Source organism: Centruroides sculpturatus, unplaced genomic scaffold, assembly GCF_000671375.1.
Source record: "Centruroides sculpturatus isolate CEXI.00-Female unplaced genomic scaffold, Cexi_2.0 scaffold80, whole genome shotgun sequence".
In the NCBI taxonomy this organism is placed as follows: Eukaryota; Metazoa; Arthropoda; class Arachnida; order Scorpiones; family Buthidae; genus Centruroides; species Centruroides sculpturatus.
In genome coordinates, this window is record NW_019384552.1 from 794,104 (window position 1) to 801,514 (window position 7,411).

General features: G+C 29.7%; 1 protein-coding gene across 1 annotated transcript in view; it reads left to right on the top strand.

Annotated features, from left to right (window-relative positions):
• LOC111623705 (putative RNA polymerase II subunit B1 CTD phosphatase RPAP2 homolog) overlaps positions 1-7,411 on the top strand; it is an 80,250-nt gene that overhangs the window by 48,543 nt on the left and 24,296 nt on the right. The window lies entirely within an intron of this gene.

A 7,411-nucleotide genomic window follows, 5' to 3' on the forward strand; every position in this document is an offset into this window, starting at 1 on the left:
ACCTATCTGCTTAACGACCACTCGTACTTACGACCAATCGAGTTTCGACCTGCAATTCTGGAAATCCCCTTTCTCAGCTTGAGTGTCGATCAGTGGCGATTGGTGACATGCTCACTGAACGTAATATAAGCTTGCTCTGGAATTTTTTAGTCAGTTTGAGGTAATTTAAACAATCGCGGGCCTTGCCAATGCGCTTAATGTTGAAGTGGAAGACATTTCTGAATTAGTGGATTATGCCGATGGAGAACTAACAAATGAAAATTTAATAGAGTTAGAAGCGATGCAGTATTTGGAAGAGGAAGAAGACGAAAGAACTGGAGAAGTGAAAAATAAATTCACGGTATATGGGTTAGCTGGTGTGCTCTCCAAAATTAATGCGGCTATGTTGGAACTTGAGGCTATGGATCCTAATACTGAACGTTATAAAATAAAGTTGAACGTGGGATGAGTGAACTTTGAAGTGAACTTTGAAGTGCTATAGAGAAATTTATCAAGAAAAAAAGAAGATTACAACGCAAACCACAGTTACGAGTTTCTTTTCGACTGTTACATCCAAAAGGACTTGGGACAAGTAAAAACATCTTGTAGTATGGGCATTAATATTTGGCAGTTATCAATCTTAAATATTACCTAGTTAAATTATTGTATTAATTCATTTATGGAAAAATTTTTGTTAGTATAGTACAGTAATACCTCGACTTACGCTACCCCGACTTACGCGATTTTCAAATCTCGTCGATTCGTCTTTTGTTTGAGCACCATGCAACCCTTGATTACTCACTCCCCCCACACTATTGTTCAGCTTACATGTTCGGATGTGTCGCGCGGAATCTACACATAGCTACAATTTATTTTGTGTTATTTATTTCTGTGTTTGTTATATCTACGGAGACTCGAGAGACTCTACTATGTCATCCAAACGAAGTAGAATTAATTCTTCTGCATCAAACAAGAAAAGAAAAACTTTATCTTTGGAATGTAAAGTTAACATTGGGTATGTTCNTCGGTATGCGTGAGTAGGTGTGGGGGAGTGGAGTACGCAAGCCTTTTTGGCCAGCAGGTCCACTGTTTCGTTCCCTCCATAACCTTTGTGAGCCGGAATCCAGTTGAAGTGGATGATTCTATGCATAGCAAGAGAGTTTGCGGTGTTTATTAGTTCTCTTCCTAGTCGTGTGGCTCTCCTTTTGTTCTCAAGTGTGTGCAGCACTGCCCTGCTGTCAGTGTAAATATTTATTATCCCTTTGTAATAATTGATGTTAGTGGCTTTGTGAGTTAGGGCCTTGTGCATTGCCCAAAGTTCAGCCTGCATGACACTGCAGTAAGGTGCCATCTTGAGGTGTGCTTGGAAAGTCTTCCGGCCATTTCGTGCAAATATGGCCACTCCCGAACGTTGTTAGATAGATGAAAGTCAAGACCAGAATATGGGCTTGAATTTCTTTGAAAGCTTATGGGCAGAAAGCTCCGATTAACTATATAGACACTTCCGGGCTAGGACGGAAGTCACGTGAATTCAATTCAAAATTTTTCCCTGAACGGAATTGCATTGATAAGCGGCACGACTTTGTTGTTATCAGGAAAAGTATGATGTACAGGGAAAAACACTACAAATTTGATATGGAGAACATACATTTTAAACTGAATAAATTAAGAATATGATTAAAAATTGCAGACCGGCATTGTGACGATGTCATAATAAATAATTGCTCGTAAATTTTCTATTCGAATTCGTACAATTTAAAGATTATGAGAAAGCTACAAGGAAGGTTAAGAAACAAAAAAATTTATCGAAAATATACGGTTATGGATAAGTTTACGTAAGCGGAAAGTTATAAGGAAAAAAAAGTCGAAAATTGTAAGGAAATAGAAGTTATGAACTTGATTCTACATCAATTTTCACATATTCGAATTATGTTTTACGTACGCAAAAGTTATAAAACAAAATTTTTTAAGTGATTCCCGAAATTAACGAAAAACAAAGTAACACATATTCTTAATTGATTTTTTAAATATTAAATTAAATAAATATATTTTCATAAACTTATCAATCTAAAATGATTTTTAATATATCAATTCTAAATTCTATTTATTCTATAAATCACATTTCAAAACCTGTCCGTGTATCTTAACATTGTAATGCATAGATGTAGATTAAGACCTTAATGTACTACACTTGTATTAGTTTCCGTGCTGTCATTTATAGAGTTTTACTTAAATAAAAAAATTATATTTTATTTTTCTGAATTTATATTATGTTCTGAAAAGCAGAATTATATTTTCTATAATTAAAAAATACACATTCTACACACGCATCTTATTACATATGATACTTTCAGCTACAGTAAACTTAGATCTATAAGATCTTTAAAATTGGTCATTAATTCCTGGAATAAAAAAATAAAAATTTTCAATAATGAATAATGCAATATTAAATGAAATATTTTGTTTATAACTTACTTTTAAAAATATTTTCATAGAGTGAATCTTCTTTAATTTATGATACAGTCTATTCACTGAAAATTCTCTTCTTCTAAAATGCAATATATTTCCATATAAAATTCTAATAAAATAGAATATGCTTAGATCTATTTATTATAAGCACTAAAATTCAACACTAAAAATTATATTTCAGAGTAAATATATTTTTTATTATTAAAATTGATGAAATTTTTTATCTTCTGTATCCATTTTTACAGTATATTTTGTTCCCTTTCAAATGTTATCTACTGCCGTAAAAGATGTTCAAACTTTTATGTCATATTTTCAATGTTATTATTCAGTAAAAAGAAAGTATAAATTATGAAATTAATATTTTTGAGAAATTTGTTTGTAAAACTTAAGCATTGAAAGATTTAGTTTTAGAAACAATATTTAATATTACGTATTCGTAAAATGTTTTAGGCTTTTTTAATTTCAATTTTTTTAACATGTAAACATTTGTTGTTGAAATTTTTACATTTCATTTCAAAATTGTAAGTAAATTTATTTTTAAAATAATGTTAACATGTAGGTAAAAATTATGGTTTACAGTCGACCCCCCTATAACGCGATAGATACGTTCCACTTTATAAGAATTTTGCATTGTAGTAATCCTTAAATACATGAGCCAATCACAGCTCGGCACGTGTGCAGTTTACGGACTACGGCTGTTTGGAAGGTTTTCTTCCATAAAATTAATCGATTCTAGACTAATTTGACTCAACATTTCCAAANGATACGTTCCACTTTATAAGAATTTTGCATTGTAGTAATCCTTAAATACATGAGCCAATCACAGCTCGGCACGTGTGCAGTTTACGGACTACGGCTGTTTGGAAGGTTTTCTTCCATAAAATTAATCGATTCTAGACTAATTTGACTCAACATTTCCAAAGCATGTATAACTTTTTGGAAATAATCCGTATAAACTATGCTATAAACAAAAAATTGTAGGATTACTTACCGAGTGTGCACCGTTTGACGTTGCCATTGCTTAAGCTTATTTTCGTTGCGGAGCAGCACACCAAATGGTGGGCGCGTTTTCTAATAAGTTATTTTTCTGCGAAAAATTTGTTGAACTTTGGAGACATCATTAATAGAAATAATTTTTATGGCTGTTGAATAAGAAATGTTTTTTCACAAGAAATGTATAAAATTACAGTATTGTACTAGACTTACAGTACCTAATTTAGGCCTATATACTATGTACAGACGATAGTAAACTCAACTTACCCGCCTAAACTCTCCATAGTGTGTAAGTACTTCGGCTGCTCGTCCACTATTGATCCAGATTCGACCAATCCTGTCATGACACGAGTTGGCGATGACGTTTTACCGCATTTTAAAAGTCTCTTTTAGCATCTTTATACGAATACAGTTGCAATTTTTTCATCAAAATATATGAATTCGCATTATATGAACCTGCGTTATAGGGGGGTCGACTGTATTTTCATTTCTTTTTTATTTTAGTTTTAATCTAATATCAATGAATAAGTATTAGTAAATAACTAGAAATCATAATGCTTTCTATTGTAAACAATAGCTAGATACAGTGGAACCTCGCTTAACGAGCACCTCGCATAACGAGCAAAACAAATTGTAAAAAATTGACTCGCTTAACGAACAACGTTTCACATAATGAGTAACAGGAAGAGGGGTAGTCTGGATTGTGCTCATACTCCATCAGTCTGTGTTTAGCACTTGTTTTGCTAGCATCTTAGTATCGCTTGTGATCAAACATTTTTCCAAACTTGTTTATATATAATGTATAAACATCAACAACCATCGCCTGTTATATAAAAACATGCCAAACAATATGCTAAAATCTTGGGCTATGTAAAGGTCTTTATTAAATATTAGAAATTAATTAATTTGACTAGGGGTAGGTAGTTATGCTGCCATCTCGTATTAAATTTAATGACCAATTCCAAATTAAATTTCAAAAACGTCTAAATTAAAAATTAATAATTTATAATTATTAAATTTAATATGAGATGCAGCATAACTGCCTACCTCTAGTCAAATTATTTAATTTCTAATATTTAATTATAATTTAATTATAGCCTTTACAAAGCCCAAGAATTTGGTATATTGTTTGGTGTGTTTATCAGACATTATCTGTGATTTTTTTTTTCCTGCAAATTGAATTCACATTCCAGGTTGGTTCATTCTGCGCTAGAAGAAAAGATGATTCATGCTCCTTAACAATGTATATTGTGTAATTTTCTTTGAATAAACATTACACACAAAATATTTTGAGTATTTTTTCCTGCATGGACTGCATTATTGTATTTTACATTAATTTATATGGGAAAAATTGTTTTGCTTAATGAGTGTTAAGCAAAGTTCCACTGTAGTTTATAGTACTTTATGTAATACTAAAAAATTGCATTAAAATTAACTTTAATTATCATTAAAAGCTAATTTGACAGAAAATTCTATCAAATTAATTACCGTATTTACTCACATATAAGACGAAGTTTTTATTCATTTTTCACTGTTTCAAAAACCTAGGTCGTCCTATACACACAAGTGAAGGATTCTTTGCATTCTTGCAATAATTTTTGTATTGTGAACAGTGTATTTGCATTTTTTTCCGGATGCTCATCCTCTTGTGTTTAAAAACAAAAGTATTTTATCTGAGTCCTTTCAATCGTTCTTGTGTGATGTCAGGAGTAACAATGAATAGCAATAGAAAAAGCAAAGCTTTCGAATTGAATTCCAAAATCACACAAAATTCGATATAAGTTTTAATCCATTCCCACATGAAAACAGATGATTATTTGGAAATCAGAATTTTGAGAAACTTGTATGTGTAATCGACACAGAGTAGATTTGACTGTTAAGAATTGGCAAGAAAGGTTCCCGATTGTCCAGCTTTACATGAACAAATTATGTCAATTTTAAAAGATTTTTCCATAAAGTTTAAAATGCCAGTAATTTTTGCGGGACAATGTGTGCATTTATGTGCATTTGATATTTTATTTATGATTAAATGAAATAAAGTTAAAATTGTATTAATAAATCTAATTTTTTTATTTTGATCTTTAAAGTCACACCTCATCCTATATGTGAGATTGTGTTATGTGTGAGTAAATCGGTATTTTTCTTTCTGAAACTTATTTGTTAAAACTTTGACTAAAACATTAAATGGCAGCTTGTTTACAGAGGTTGGTTTTTAATATTTAAAATGTCTTACCTCTAGTTTTCTTCAGAAATCTTTTGCAATAATAAATATTTGATTAGTAATTTTGAAACCGTGTTGTTATTTGTTCTGTTTTTCAACACTATGTAGTGCCAACCACTCAAACCACTTGGCATTTTCATGCCAAGTGATTGGGTGGTTGCACTACATAGTGATGAAAAACAAAATAAATATTTGAATTCAAATTCTAAGTTATCACATATTCATTAATTTTAGCTTTAGATTTATTCAGAGATTTATTTATTTTTAAAATATTTTAAAAACTACATTCAATGTTGATCATTCAAAGTCATTAGAATATCAATATTTGTTAAATGTCTTTGTAAATTTTAAAAATTAATTGATTGCTTTATTCTTTTTTGAATTATTGCTGATAATAGTTAATTTTAATAAATTAGATAAACTACATTTAATACTAATAGATGAAATCCATTATTGGCATAAATAATTTAAATGTTTATTATTATAAAGCATAAATTTAAAACTGATCTTTCAAGCTAAACTTTAGATTTATCAAAATGCTTAAAAAGCTAAATTAAGCCTCTGTACTTATATTTTTTTAAAATTAATGTGTTTATAAAAATTATCCACATGTTGTTTGATGCTGTTATAGCAACGAAGAACATACTGAATTCAAACTTTCATATTTTTATTTATCTTAGTAATTCAAAATGTATCACATCCTTTAAAATAATTGCAGTTTTGTCAGTTTTCAAAATGAATCTGTAATAGCTACATATGATGGATATTTTGAAACAAATATTCATTTTAAATTTCTCTTATAAAAAGTATTGAATTTATATAAGATGTTATAAAATATTGTTGTACATTTTATGTAAATCTTTCGTTTGTGGAAAATGAACGTTACTTTTGTACCTGTATTTCAGTTTTTACTTTAAATATGTATTAAAAATTTAATGAGTTCAACATGCTTAGTCCCTAAAAAACTGAAAAATCCAGTCCCGTTGGACCCTCCTTGCCTATGCTCATAAATTCCTGGTATATATTTTTTGAAAATTTAAAGATAATTTCTTTCAAAAAATGGCTGACAAATTACGTAGAAAAGACTAAAATATCTTGATTTTTGCCATGTGATTTTAATGTATAAATTTATCAGTCACTTTTTGAAAGAAATTATGTATTTTTTTAATTGGTTTTAATTTTCACCTGTGAACTTTTTAAGCTGTTTTGCACATTTTTGCAGAGGCGTTGTTTGTAATAGAAGGTCGTCTCTGCAATGGAAGACTGTGATTCGACATGACGAAAATCAAAACATTTTAGTCTTTTCTACGTAATTTTTAAAGATAATTGTTCAACTAATTTTTCATTCTCCCAGTCGTCGTCCACCAAATTGCTGGGATTCCATCTGGAATGTATGCTATTCCTAAAACTATTTCCTTATTTGTAAGATCTGGAATAGGCTACTATAAAGCAACAATAACTAATCATCATTAAATTTACTCATGAATAAATGTATATGATGATAGAATTAGTTATAATTAAATTATCATAACTATCCTTAGAAACAGTTATTAAAAATCAGCTTCCATCATTAATCTGAAAAATGGCACCATTAAAGTTACGTGTATCACATCCTTTAAAATAATTGCAGTTTTGTCAGTTTTCAAAATGAATCTGTAATAGCTACATATGATGGATATTTTGAAACAAATATTCATTTTAAATTTCTCTTATAAAAAGTATTGAATTTATATAAGATGTTATAAAATA